General features: G+C 44.1%; 1 long non-coding RNA gene across 1 annotated transcript; it reads left to right on the plus strand.

Moving 5' to 3' along the window:
- Positions 1-12400: 12400 nt before the first annotated feature.
- LOC139669952 (uncharacterized) lies at positions 12401-14543 on the plus strand. The gene is made up of 2 exons (XR_011697362.1): positions 12401-12474; positions 12786-14543. It is a non-coding gene; the product is annotated as an uncharacterized lncRNA (long non-coding RNA).

Here is a 14543-nt window from a genome sequence, read left to right on the forward strand (position 1 = left end):
TTTACCAATATTTGGACTGTGTTATTTCTAGGGTGAAAGTTTCCCAGAAGTTAATGAAAATACATACATAATAGACATATATATATACCCATCTATATATGCGTATGTGCACAAATATGTATGTATATTTACATGAATATATAACAGGTTTATGAAATGAATAATTTGTATTTGTTCACAGAGCTGAATTTTTACTTTTTTACTGAGTTTTTATATTTATAAATACAGGGGACAGATGTTGCTGGTGTTGTATGCTTGGTATGAAATGAATATCTATTCCTGTATGTTATGTCCACTTAGACCTGTGCTGCAGAGGCTCTGCCAAGGCCATCCTGGGCACCTGCTGCCAGGCCCTGCCTGGCCCCAGCCCAGGGACACCCGAGTGCTTTGCCTTTTGCCTGTGTCCAGAGCAGCAGAACTGTCACATTCCCAGCTGTCTCTCAGGCTGGACCAAGCACTGGACTAAGGTAGTGCAAGTAAGATTCAGCCTCTATTGCAAATAAATCAAGGTAAAGTGACTCATTTGAAACAGCAGGAAAGTAACTGTTGATACATCTGTCAAATCAATAACTTCTATATCAAATTTTCACCTCAAACAAGTAATTTTAAGAGATTATAATGTGTTTAAATTTGTATGTGTGGCTGGGCTTCACCAATGAAGATTTGGGAAGGGCTCTCCTCATGCGGGTGTGCCCTTCCAGCCTGCACAGTGGATTTTTTGGGGGAGGCACAGGGTGCGCAGAACTGGCCCCACCGTTTAAGTCCTAAGGATCATCTGCCATGGCCAAGCAAGCTTCGACTGTGACAGTGAAGTCCTCAGGACTAGAACCTACAGCCCCTGATGTTCCCAGGAGGTCTCCCATCCAAGTACTAACCAGGACTGACCCTGCTGAGCTTCCCAGATCTGATGGGATTGGGTGTCAGGGTGGAATTTAACTGCCCTCCTGTTTAAACATAGTATTAATAACTGTCCTCACAGCTTTGAATTCAAGGCGGGGGCAAATTATGCTTTCTATTATTGTTGACATAAGACCCGCCTCAGAACCTCGGCTGCCGAGGGGAGGTGTCACAGTGGGTGGTGGGGGCTGAGGCCAATCCCGCCCATATTCCAGGTGCACGCTGCTGATGTCACAGTGGCCACTGTGACCTATGGGGCCAAGGGTACAAAAGGGAACCCTGGGCTCAGGCCCTGTGTCAGTGTTACCTGACAACGCAAGGAGAAGGAAGAGGAGGATAGAGCTGCCCAGGGAGAGCCTCACAGTTTCAGGCGCTCAGCCTGTGCTGCAACCTCACCCACGTCACACCTCTCAGAATCAGCAAAGGAGCATCTCAAGGTGACTGTGGTGTTCCTTGACTGGACAAGAGAAGGGGGAGAGGGGCAGAAGCCTCTCTCGTATTTCAGAGCCAGCGGAGAAGAGTGGAGCAGACCTCAGTGTTCCAGTGTCAGGGTCTGACCGCTGAGACGCACCATGTCAGACAGGACAGAGGAAGCCCCCGGAGTGAGTGACCCAGGTGAGACCAAAGTGCCCCTCCCACAGCCGGGCAGAGGGGCTGTCAAGGATGGCCAGTGCAGGGCTGGAAGTGGTGGCAGGGGAGGCAGGAGCCATCCAGCCATCTCGGGGCTGGGGCCCTCCTTTGCTCAGCAAGCCGGGCCCAGCTGGGGCAGGAGGCACCTGCTGGGACACCTGTGCCCGCAATGGCCCATCCTCTCCAAGGCCTCCAGCCCTGTCCTTCATCCAGGCAGTCACAGAGCAGTCACAGAGCAGCCCTTGGGGTCAATCCCACAGGGATGCTGTCCCCAGCCCCGCAGAGGTGCCATTCCTGGTGCCATTGACTCTCTCCCTTTCAGCATGCCTGCTGTGTAAACGATCAGAGGCTGACCCGGACATCTGTGGGGAAAAACTTGAGAGATGTGGGCTCTGTGCCCACATGTTCTGCCTGGTGAGTTGCTCTCTGGGTTCCCTCCAGCTTTCCAACACACAGTCCTTGCCACTCTGTCCTTACGAGCGCATCGTCTTTCCTGCAGTTTTTTGCCACTCTCCTTCATCAGCAAGGGAATGAGCGGGTAGGATTCCTGGGCTTTCTCCCAAAGGATATCCTACTGGCTGTCCACCGGCTGGCACAGAAGGTGAGAGCCTGACATGAGCGGGGAGATTTGTACCAGGCGAGGTTTGCTGGAGCTTAGCCCAGACTCCAAGAAAGGAAGACCAGCCCTTGCCAACAGCTCTGGGACCAGGAGGAGACCCCAGGGCTGCTGCTGATGGGGCTGCTGTGCTCTTTCCAGCGCTGCTTCGTCTGTGGCCAGAGCGGGGCCACCATCACCTGCTGTGAAATGGAGTGTGACCTGAGCTTCCACCTGCCCTGTGCCAAGGAGGCTGGCTGTGTCACCCAGTACATTACACCGTACAGGTACCTCCTTCCCCCTCCTCTCCACCACCAGGGAGGAGCCCAGCACTTCTCACCCCACCCATCTCTTGTGTCCCCAGCTCCTACTGCCCTACACACAGACCACAGCAGGCAGTGGAGGCGACTCCCGAGCCAGGCACCCAATGCGTCATCTGCATGGAGCCTGTGGAGGACAGAAAGACTTTCAAGACCATGGTGTGCCCAGAGTGCAAAAACACCTGGTTCCACAGGGACTGCATCCAAGTAGGAGTAGTTTCCTCACCCCCAGGGGAACAGCAGGGGCTCAGCAGCACCAGGGCCTCACTCAGCGCTGCTTGTTTCTCCTGCAGGGACAGGCTCTGTCTGCAGGTATTTTATACTTCCAGTGCCCCATCTGCAGAGGCCATTGGGAATTTCTCGTGGATATGTTCACTGTGGGGATCCGAATCCCCTTCAGGTTGGTGTCCTTCTGCCTGGCTCACAACACAGGAGGCTGCAAGTCTTGGCCCTGCACTGCTTTGGGAGGGCCACGTTCAGCTTCTCACAGGAGTTGGAAATGGCACAGGGGAAAGGGCAGGGACTCACCTGCCAGATGCCAGGGCAGGCAGAGCTCATCAGTTTTCCTTTTCCCTGTCAGAGAGCCATTATGGGAGGAAGACGATGCATTCAGGGACCTGGGAGTGAGGCACCACCAGTGCAATGCCAGAGAGTGTCTTTATCCAGGAGGCAGAGAGGAGGCAGAGGAAGAGGGGTAAGTTGCCAGCGGGGGGCCGTGGGGGGCTCTGCAGAGGATCTGTGCCTTGGCAAGGGCTGAAAGCAGAAGGAGCCTGAAGGAGAGCTTGGCCAGATATCCCATGCTTTTGACACTTTGTCCTCGTGGCCATCAACCTTTTTGCTTCCCCAGGCCCTGGGAAATGCTCCTGTGCAGCTCCTGTGCTGCCGAGGGTACCCACAAACGCTGCTCCAGCCTGACAGACAGTGCAACCAGCTGGGAATGTGGCAGTTGTGCTCCTCTGGACACAGGTAAGAGACAAAGCACACAGGTGCCCCTGGGCTGGGGCCATGCAGGGCCTGGCATCTGGTGGTCAGGATGGCTTGGCAGAGTCTGTCTGCTCCAGGAGGGCTGGGGGCACTGCTCTGGCCCAGCCTGCCTTGGGCCTGGGAAGCCCTTGACCTTCCCGCTTCCCCTTACAGCTCCCGGGAATGAGTCAGAGCTGGACATCCCTGACCTGGGCACACAGGACAGCAGCTCCTCCACCAGTCCTGGGCCTGACCTCACACAAAATGGCTCCTGCCAGCAAGGTCAGGCCCCAGATCCACAGGGCCAGCGCAGAACTCTGCGTGACAGAACCCATGTGCCAACACCAAGTGCTGGGCAGCGCCAGGCCAGGCAGAGACAATCGGGGACATCCCGCAGGCAAAACTGCTCCCGCCTGCAACGTCAGACCCCAGATCCACCTATCGGGTCCACAAGTCCCCATGACAGGAGCTGCGTGAGACCATCAGGTATTGCGAGTCGCACCCGTAGCCAGGAAGAAACAGGGACATCGCGCAGGCAAAACCGCTCCCGCCTCCAACGGCAGACGCCAGATCGACCTGGTGGGTCCATAGGTCGTTGTGACAGAAGACGTGTGAGACCACTAAGTTCTGGGAGTAGCAGCTCCAGTCAGGAAGAAACAGAGACATCCCACAGGGGAAAACGTCCCCACCTGCAACGTCAGACCCCGGATCCATCTGGCAGTTCCACAAGTTGTTGTGACAGAAGCCGCGTGAGACCACCAAGTGCCGGGAGCTGCAGCTCCAATCAGGAAGCATCAGGGACATCCCGTAGGCAAAACCGCTCCCTCCTGCAACGGCAGACCCCAGATCGATCTCGCAGGTCCAGAAGTCGACGTGACAGAAAGCGTGCGAGATCACCAAGTGCTGGGAGTCGCGGCTCCAGTGAGGAAGTGACAGAGACATCCCGCAGGGGAAAACGTCCCCGCCAGCAACGGCAGACCCCAGATCGATCTCGCAGGTCCAGAAGTCGACGTGACAGAAAGCGTGCGAGATCACCAAGTGCTGGGAGTCGCGGCTCCAGTGAGGAAGTGACAGAGACATCCCGCAGGGGAAAACGTCCCCGCCTGCGACATCAGACCGCGGATCCATCCAGCCGGTCAAGAAGTCGTCATGACAGAAGCTGTGTAAGACGACCAAGTGCTGGGAGCTGCAGGTCCCGCCAGGAATCTTCAGGGGGATCCCGCAGGCAAAACCGCTCCCGCCAACGTCAAAACTCAGATTCATCCAGCCTATCCAGAAGGCCCCACACCAGAAGCTGCCTGCCTGCACCGAGTGCTGGGAGGCGAAACCGAAGGGAGAACACGTTGGGAACATCCCGCAGGCGAAACCACTCCCGCCAGCAGGGTCGTTCCCGAAATCCACGCAGCCAGTCAAGACGTTGCCCTGGTTCCCGAAATCCACGCAGCCAGTCAAGACGTTGCCCTGACAGAAGACGTGAGAACACAAAGTGACGGGAGTTGTGCTCACCAGTGGGACGGTGAGACAGGGACTCACCACTGGCAGGAACCATGTTAGAGGGCAAGGAGGAAGCCCCCGGAGTGAGTGACCCAGGTGAGACCAAAGTGCCCCTCCCACAGCCGGGCAGAGGGGCTGTCAAGGATGGCCAGTGCAGGGCTGGAAGTGGTGGCAGGGGAGGCAGGAGCCATCCAGCCATCCCGGGGCTGGGGCCCTCCTTTCCTCAGCAAGCCGGGCCCAGCTGGGGCAGGAGGCACCTGCTGGGACACCTGTGCCCACAATGGCCCATCCTCTCCAAGGCCTCCAGCCCTGTCCTTCATCCAGGCAGTCACAGAGCAGCCCTTGGGGTCAATCCCACAGCCCCGCAGAGGTGCCATTCCTGGTGCCATTGACTCTCTCCCTTCCAGCATGCCTGCTGTGTAAACGATCAGATGCTTACCCAGATATCTGCAGGAAAAAACTTGAGATGGGCACTGTGGCCACATGTTCTTCATGCTGAATTGCTCCGTGGGCTCCCTCCAGCTTTCCAACACACAGTCCCTGCCTCACTGTCTTTACGAGCACATTGTCTTTGGCCAATCTCCTTTATCAGCAAGAGAACGATTGGACAGGACTCCTGGCCTTTCTCCCCCCAAGCAATACCCTACTTGTTCTCAACTGGGTGGCCCAAAACTGAAGACCCCAAAACTGCTTTCCTAAAAGATGAAGACGAATGTAAGCAATAAAGGCAGAATGTGAAGCTAATACATGTGAGAACAGGAAGACAGGCCTTCTGGAAGATAAGGAGCTTTGTCTTCATGCTGCTGCTTCAAAGGAACCTACAAGAGACAAACAGGAACAGGACAACCAGACCAGAGGAGGCTGGCGGCTCTGGAGGAGAGACACAGGGAGAGAGAACTCCAGAAGAAACTCATTCAAGGAGCACTTTCGAATCTGGTAATTACACTCACAACTTTTATCTGAATAGTCCAGAGTACAAGGAAAAGGGTAATTAATGTATGTGAATTAAGATTCCTAAAAATCATAGTCTGGATTTTCTGATACATTGCCAGTTTTGAGTATATACAAAATCCTGCATACCTCGTCCCTGGAATGCCTCTGGAGTTGCAGGAGGAATAGCAGAGGTCATGGAAATGCCTTTTAGATACTTCTGTATTAGTGCAGCAAGTACTTGCTGTGTTTGACCTGACATTTCCCCCTTTCCTAGGACAGCCAGCCAGCAGGGAAGCACAAACACATCCTATTCGATTCAGACACGGAAAATGAGACGTTGAAAAAAGACGCAAGTTTGGGAAATATGCCTGGAGAAGTAAGTGTTATTAGGCAAAAGCCCTGTGTGACCATGCCTTTTGTTCTGAAGACTAGATTTCCTAGTGAAGTGCCAGAGAAATGTAGGTAAGTTTTGAATTAACATCAGACAGGTTTGAAAGAACTTAACCATTCATCTGAGAAAGCTTGAGAGCTTGGAGAATTTGGAAGGAGTTTGAGATTGGTATAGAAGGTATTCTAACTTAGAAGAGAAAGAACTTCTGTATAATCAGTGTTGAAATTCCTCTGCTTTTAGGCAAAGGCTGGGGAGGAGATTGGGCTTGAGCAGTACAGAAGTATTCTGCTCTTTCTGAGACTGGATGAAGTGCTAAGGCAGTATCTTGTTTTTGTTGAGCTCCGAAGAACTGTGTAAGGCTTCGTCTTTACTATCATTAGCAGACTCCTCATGATTTTACTGCCATGGCTTAGTACAATTTAATACTTTTTTTTCTTAAATAGAACTTCTTATCTATGACATTTTTTAATCGCATCTCTGCTAAAACTTTAAACCATTGGGTTTGCTTTTGTTGGGATTTTTCCTTGTAATTGTAGTGAGATTAGGACCATTATCGTTATTTAGCCATTGATATTTTTAAGACGATCTTCCTACCTTTTATGTGGATATTTTTCCTGTGGTCAAATTGAACAATCGTAATTATAATTTTATAATTATAAACCAGAATTGCACAAGGTGTGTATACAAGGTAAGATTGGCAGTAGATTGATCAGTGCTGGAAATGCACAGGGTTGTGCAGGAAATCCACTTTTTAAGGTAAACTGGAAAGTACACGCACAAAATTGGTACTGATTTATATTGTCAGATGTAAATAACCTCCTCCTTTTGTTTTTCCTTTTTGTTTAACAAAGGATAAATCTGCTCCCAAGCCTTCAGGCAAACTGTTTGACAGCAGTGAGAACGAGCAAGACAACACGGATGATGAACGATTGAAAATTAAGCCACAGTTTGAAGGCAAAGCTGGGGAAAAAGTGAGTGAACCCATCACTGGAATTTAGTTTTCCTCTGAGAGTCTATAGGGCCACTTCAGAGGAACAGAACTGGTAGGCTTGTATTATTGCTGAGTATGGTTTTTATCAATTTACAATAGAATTCCCTTCAACAGAGGAAAGAGTGGCCATGGAGGAAATAATGTGTGGTGTTATCTTTGTATCCAAAGAAATTCCTGGAAAAGGCCCCAGGAGCTAAAAATTATTGGTATGTTCTCATTAAGTCTGAAAAAAAGGGGATTGAACGTTGCTGATTTCCTCCTCCAGTGCTTAAGAGCACTTGTTTCATTTGTTTAGCTCCTGAGGCTGCAGTCCCGATTTGGCACCGATGAAAGATTCCGCATGGACGCCCGATTCCTGGAGAGTGACAGTGAGGAGGAAGGTAAAGCTGTCCATACTTCCTGGTTACTGGTAGTAATGGAGCCATATCATGGAGCTTCAGCTTTTGAAGCACCTTATGGCCTCCTTTGGCTTCTTTGGTGATCCCTTAAAAGAAAACCATCCACCTCTGCTGTGGCTCTGCATGGGAAACACCAGGGGTGGCTGTGCTTTCTTAAAGGTGTATGCTGCAAAAGTATTTGGAACAGCTGAGTGAGGCACATGTGCCTAATAAAACAACATTTGAGACTATTTTTAATACAGCATGATATCAGAATGTGTTTATCCACATTGAAAAACTGGGTAAGCGGTGACTTAGAAAAACCCCCTTTTGGATCATTATATTCATTTAAACTGTTTGTTTTGTAGCCATCCTGCAGTCTGTGGCTGATTTGGCAGTCTTAAGTAGGGTCATTTTTTTTCTTTAGCAGCAGAAGGCAGAAAAGCTGAAAATAGAAAAAGTTTGAATATCCACCCCCAAGAAAAAAAAATTAACCCAGTTTTCAGGATTCAATTTCTTTCTGAAACTTAAATTTTTGCATCTCTCTGCTATTCCCTTCATTGCTTTAATGTGATCTTCTGTAGAGTATCAGCAGTGGCAGAGGGGTTGCAGTTACATGACAGCAGCAGGAAACATGTTAAATACCTGATCTGGCCTTCACATGAAATAGATGCCCAGAACTGTTCTAACCCAAGATTTTCTACAGTGCAAGGGACAAAGTCTCTGAGTAGCTTTTGGATAAAGGAAGTGATGTGTTGATAGACGTGAGCTCTGCTAGTACTATAGTGATACTATGCATCAAATATCACAGGCTCAGCAGGGAAAATATAATGTATTTCTTGCTATCTTAGCAGAGACAAAGAGCTTGAAGGCAGATGAGGAAGACGACCTTGCTGCAGAGAAAAAGAAAACTCTGCAGATACTGGGAAGCCTCTTGAACATCAACCTGGAACAGCCTAAGCCAAGTAAAACAGCAACAAGTGCCAAGAAATTCAAGTATGAATCATCTGCCATCAGTGAAGGAGTTTTAGGGAGGCTTAAGTTTTGCCGGTGTTTCCTAACCAAAATTTCTGCCTAGATGGCTGAGGAAAGTACTTCCTTTCTTGTGTGTATTTGAAGTCAGTATTTAATGGAATTCCCAGGCACTGACTAGCAGGGACTTTCTAAATGTCAATTACATTTTGGAGAGATTTTGGTGAAGAAGCCAATTTGAATTTGTATCCTACTGTAAAGGTTTGGGGTAGCTTTCATTTGAGCCTTTAGAGTGTCTCATGGTTTCTCTTTGCCTTTCTGTTTTCTTAGAGACATTAATGCCCTCCGTTACGATCCCACCAGACAGGACCACGCAGTTTTTGAAAGGAAACCAAGTACTACAGAAAAGGAGAGGTAATATTACAGCTTGGTAACTATAGTTGTGATGTTTCTCCCCTTAGAGAGAAGCCTATGGCAGCAGACTGAGTTTGAAACTACGCAGACTGCTATTTTCTCTTTAGTCCTCCCTGTGATTGCAGAAGTCAATATACAATAGGAATTGTGAGCACTAAAACCAGCATGCAGTGTCATATTTTCTTTGTAGTCCATCTACTCTCTGCATGCCATTTTCTGTCCTCACTGAAGGTGAGAAAGGTCAAGTCATGGACTTGAAGATTTGAGAAGTTTTCAAGAGACATGTGTATTAGCTCTTATCCTGTGAAAAACCATATTAGCTCTTAACATTTCTTTTGCCAGAAGAGAAATCTGTCCTAAGTATCTTCATTTATGAACTACCACATGTTAAGTGAAAAGTCCCTTAATGATGTGGGTAATAAAAAGGAGGCTTGTTCCTGCCTTTAGAATCAAAGCTCAGATGTTTCCCCTGCACTGCTCTCTCCCTTAAAAGTGAACTCCTCATCAATGTGCATGGCTGAGTTTAGGAAAACATCAAGAGCCAGGTGGCTCTTTCTTTTAAAAACAGCTGTGTTGTGTTACTGTCCTCAAACAATCCCATTTCAGTAAAGCTAAAAGGAAGAAGAAGAAGAAAGAAGAGAGTGAGAAACTGCCTCAAGTGTCTGAAGAAGTCTATTATGATATTGCTGCTGATTTAAAAGACTTATTTGGATCTTCAAAGAGCCAATCAGAGAAACGTGAGGGAATACCCTGGGACAAAGATGATGCAGAGGACTCTGCCCCACCTGACTATTTGGAACCTGTCTCTGGGAATAACACAGCTCAGGAGCCGAGTGGTTTCAAGTTTTCCTTCTTTGGAGACACAGAGAAGTCAGGTGTAAAAGAAGGTAAGAGCAGGACAGTGCAATTTCTAGTGAATGGCTCATGTCAGGCACTGTGCAGGAATACAGTGCCTAGGAATTCAGAATCCAGGGCATTTTCAGAGGCAACAGTGAGTAATGAGGCAGAATCATTATGATCTTCAGTTACACTTGCCAGGATTGTGGTAGCTCAGCTTGCACCCCAGGAATCTTGAAAGGGATGTTTTGAGAAAGAACGATTATTTATTTGGTTTTTTAAACAGTGATGGACGTTGTTGTCATCCCCTACATTTCTCAGACAGGGAAAAAGGTGATATGCCAAGTCAAAGTTTCATACAACCCAACAAGATTTGAAATCAAAGGAGTGATAATGGGAGTATTATGAGCAATAGCAAATCCGGAGTTGACACCAAGAACATTCAAGATTGCTTTATTATTTACTTAATTTTCTTATTGTACCTTTAGAAAATTGAAACTGCACGACCCATGACTATAGGGGATATAAGTGTTACACACTCAAGATTAAAACATACTGAATTAAATCAGTCACTAAGGTAGGAAACAAAACCAACCATGTGAAGTTAAATGAAAGATTTAAAACAAACAAAAGAAACCAGAAAAAAACAAGCCCCCCACATTTTTACTGACTTCAGAAAGGATTCACTGTTCTGAATGCACTAATGAAGGTTTCAGGATATGGAAGAGACCCCCAGAACAAAGTGAAAAATACCTGAGCCGAGACGTAGATTCAGAAAGCCCAAGAGGGGAGGTTTCCATCGTTCTTAAATCTGCTTTTCCAATGTAAGTTCTTCACTGGGAAGTAGGGTTTTTTGCTGGCAAGTAGAGGAATAATCTGATTTTTTATTTCAATTGTGATAATCTTGCAGAGCCCTACATCCTTGAAACAATCCTGCAAAAGTCACATGGCAAGAAGATCCACGTTTCCAGGACAGCAGTTCTGAGGATGGTGATGAGCCAGAGGCATCAGAAATTGAAAAGGATCAAGAAATGCAAGTTGTATTTGTTTTCTATTTGGTTGTAGTAATTTGCTGCTGTGAGAATATTAATAGCAGCACTCAGGTCCTGGGAAACTGCTGTCTTCATTCCACATCTCTGAGCAACAGAAGTTATCCTGGAAAACCATTCCCTGCTGCACAGAGTGTAACAGTGAAACATCCCAACAGCCCATTTGGTTTGACATTGAGTATAAAAATACGAAAGCTGAGTTTGTGGTTGAAGACTGGAGAAATTAAGTGGGTAATTTTGGTTCAACCCAAACCAGTTTTGGTTTGGCCAAACGTCAGAGACATAGTAAATTTTCTTTTATAAAAGGGTCTTTTTTATAGAAGACTGTATTTGATTACTGTGAAGGAATGTTCTTCCATGCATTCTGTTTCTCTGAAGCACTACAGCTTTAACTTGCATTAATGGAATTTGACAGTAACTTTCTTGATGTTAAAGTTTCCTTGTGTTTGTCCAGGTTTCTTTGCTTGCCACAAAGAGAAAGTACAAGATTTTTCTTCTTCTCCAAAGACGATGAACGACTGAGAGGTACAGCAAAACTTACTCACTGTCACTCCTTTTTTTGGTTTCTTTCAAAAGTCTTACTGAAAGTCAGGGAAGAAGTCCTGTCTAGTTATTTGTTCTGTAACACAGGTGAGAGGTTTAAGGAAAAAAATAAATTGCAAGTTTTCATTCGTATTTGTGGTCTAAATTGAGGTAGAATCCCATGACAAACTGCTGGTAACAAATACGCTGAACATCTGTCTTGCTTCCATTTTTTTTCCAGAGAATTGCCTAATATGTACCTGGCCTTTTAGAGCTTACCAAAAAAAAAATCACAAATGCCTTTCAGGCATATATATCATCATTAATTTTTTCCTCTCCTTCTGGTGTTACTATTCATAGTGTTGAACATTCTTATTAGCCACTTATGTCCACATCGTTCTTGATTCTAATTAATGTGGATTTTTTTTTCTTCTGAATATAGTGAATTTTGTATTTAAAAACAAACAAAACAGCAGCAAACATTCACAGCCTTGAACGGTTCCACAGACCACAACAAGAATTGCTTGTGGTATCTTATGCAGTAACTTATCAGGACAGTCTTAAATAATGTTTTTTTCTTGAGACATATGAGGTAACGGTCATGAACTGTCTTGCTGTGTTCATACAATTAGTGCACTGAAATCTTCCAGCCTGTCTGATTTACAGGCCCTGTTGAAAGTGAGACCTCAGTCCTCAGCAGGCATGAATTTTCTTGGGAGATGTGGGGTAATGGTGCTGAGCTCTTAATGAAACAGGTGCAATTTCACTGCAGTTCCTATCTTGGCATATTAACTGCTGCTGCCTTTTGTTTTTCTTAGTACACAGGGCAGTAATTCAGAGCATTTCTGTTGGAGCCAATCATGTTGTGGGGGATAAGAGATTATGAATGATAGGAAGAATATGAAGGATAGACCTTCTGACTTGATTGCTGTCTTGCTCATGAGTTTTACAAACAGCAGCATTTTCAGAAGTGTTTAAGGAAATCAATTTGTTCTTTTTTGGGCAGAGGGCCCAAAGTTATTTTGTAGATCAGTTGATCTCAGTGAAGAACAAGATGGTTGGGAAGATAGACGAAGATTATTGATTGAGGTGAGTATTTAACATCTCTTCTTTGGTAACTGTGGGCATGAGGAGGGAACACGGCTGCTTATTTGCATGAAGAATTAGTTCAGGACCTCTAGAAAGGCTGGCAATTTTGTAATTGCCGAGGAACTAAACTTCTGTAGTATAAAAGTGTGCATAACACCATGTTATGATGTCCCGTCAGGTAAATTAGTGAATCTCTGTAATGTACAGGACCAGTTACTTAAGTGTATGTAAAGATACAGGTGAATTTAGAAACTTGTATTAATCATTATTATTTTATTCATAATTTTATGTTATATTTTATATATTTTCAGGAATGCCAGAAGAAGCTTGAAAGTTTCCCAGAAGTTAATGAAAAGGCATATATAATGTACATATACATATATACATACATCTCTATACACAGACATATACACATACCCCTATATACATGTATACAGATGTATACAAATACATGTAGATATACATAGACATATAGACACAGACATATATATGTATAAACATAAATACATATGTATACATATTATACATATATACACATACTTAGGCATAAATACACATACATATATACTTATATATGCATGTCTGTATACATAAATCTAAACATATAGAAATAGACACATATGCATTCTCCTATATATGTATCTATACATATACACATATACACACACATATATACATATCATACATATATACACACACATATATATACATGTACATACATATATACACACATAGACATATATATACACACATATACATATGTGCATACATATATACATATATGCACATTTAAAAATACACACATATATACATAGACCTATATACATACCTATACGTATACACATATGCATACACATATATACCTATCGATACATATATACACACATAGACATAAATATACATACATATACATTCATATGTACACACATATGTATACATACAGTCGCATGTATGTATGTCTAGAATGTATACATATATACACATATACATATGCATATACACACAGACATTTATATACATAAATACACTACTTACACATACACAAACGTACATACATGTACATATATACACAGACATAAATATACATACATATACAGATATATACCTATACATATAAATAAAAACATATACACATATACAAATACACGTGTACATTCACCTATACACATATCTATGCATATACACATATGCATACACACATAAATACCCCTACATAGATACGCATACATGTATACATATACAGAAATGTACATACATATACATATAGTCACATACACATGTATACATACTTATACATATATACACATACTTCACCATATAAATTCACATACATGTACATATATACACGGTATACATACATATAGTCATACCCATAGGTGTAAATACATATACGTATATACACATATACATATATACACGTATATACACATATACATATATACACATATACAGATAAACACACAGACATAAATATACATAAATATACATCTATACATACGTACACATATGTACATATATATACATAAATATAAACATATACACGTATACAGATAGACATATATATACACACCTATATACATATCTACATATACACATATACATATGCATAATCCATAGATACACATATACATATTTACACACATATATATGTACATATATACGCATATACATATATACATGTACACATACATACACATATATACACAGATACACACATAGATGTAAATACATATGCACAGATACATAAGTACACATATATAAATATATATGCATATATATATACACATAAATGTAAATATATACACATACACAAACACACACACATATATATACATAGACCTATATACATATATACATACTATACATATACACACACACATACATGCATGTACAATTTTGCACACATATACATACACACACATACATATAGTCATATACACATATATACTCATATTCACATACATATATACACATGTAGACATAAATACACATATGTACACATATACATACATACATATACATATATACATATATATGCATGGTATTCAATAAAGGGTTTTATATATATA

This window comes from Pithys albifrons, chromosome 3 (genome assembly GCF_047495875.1).
Source record: "Pithys albifrons albifrons isolate INPA30051 chromosome 3, PitAlb_v1, whole genome shotgun sequence".
Lineage (NCBI taxonomy): Eukaryota > Metazoa > Chordata > Aves > Passeriformes > Thamnophilidae > Pithys > Pithys albifrons.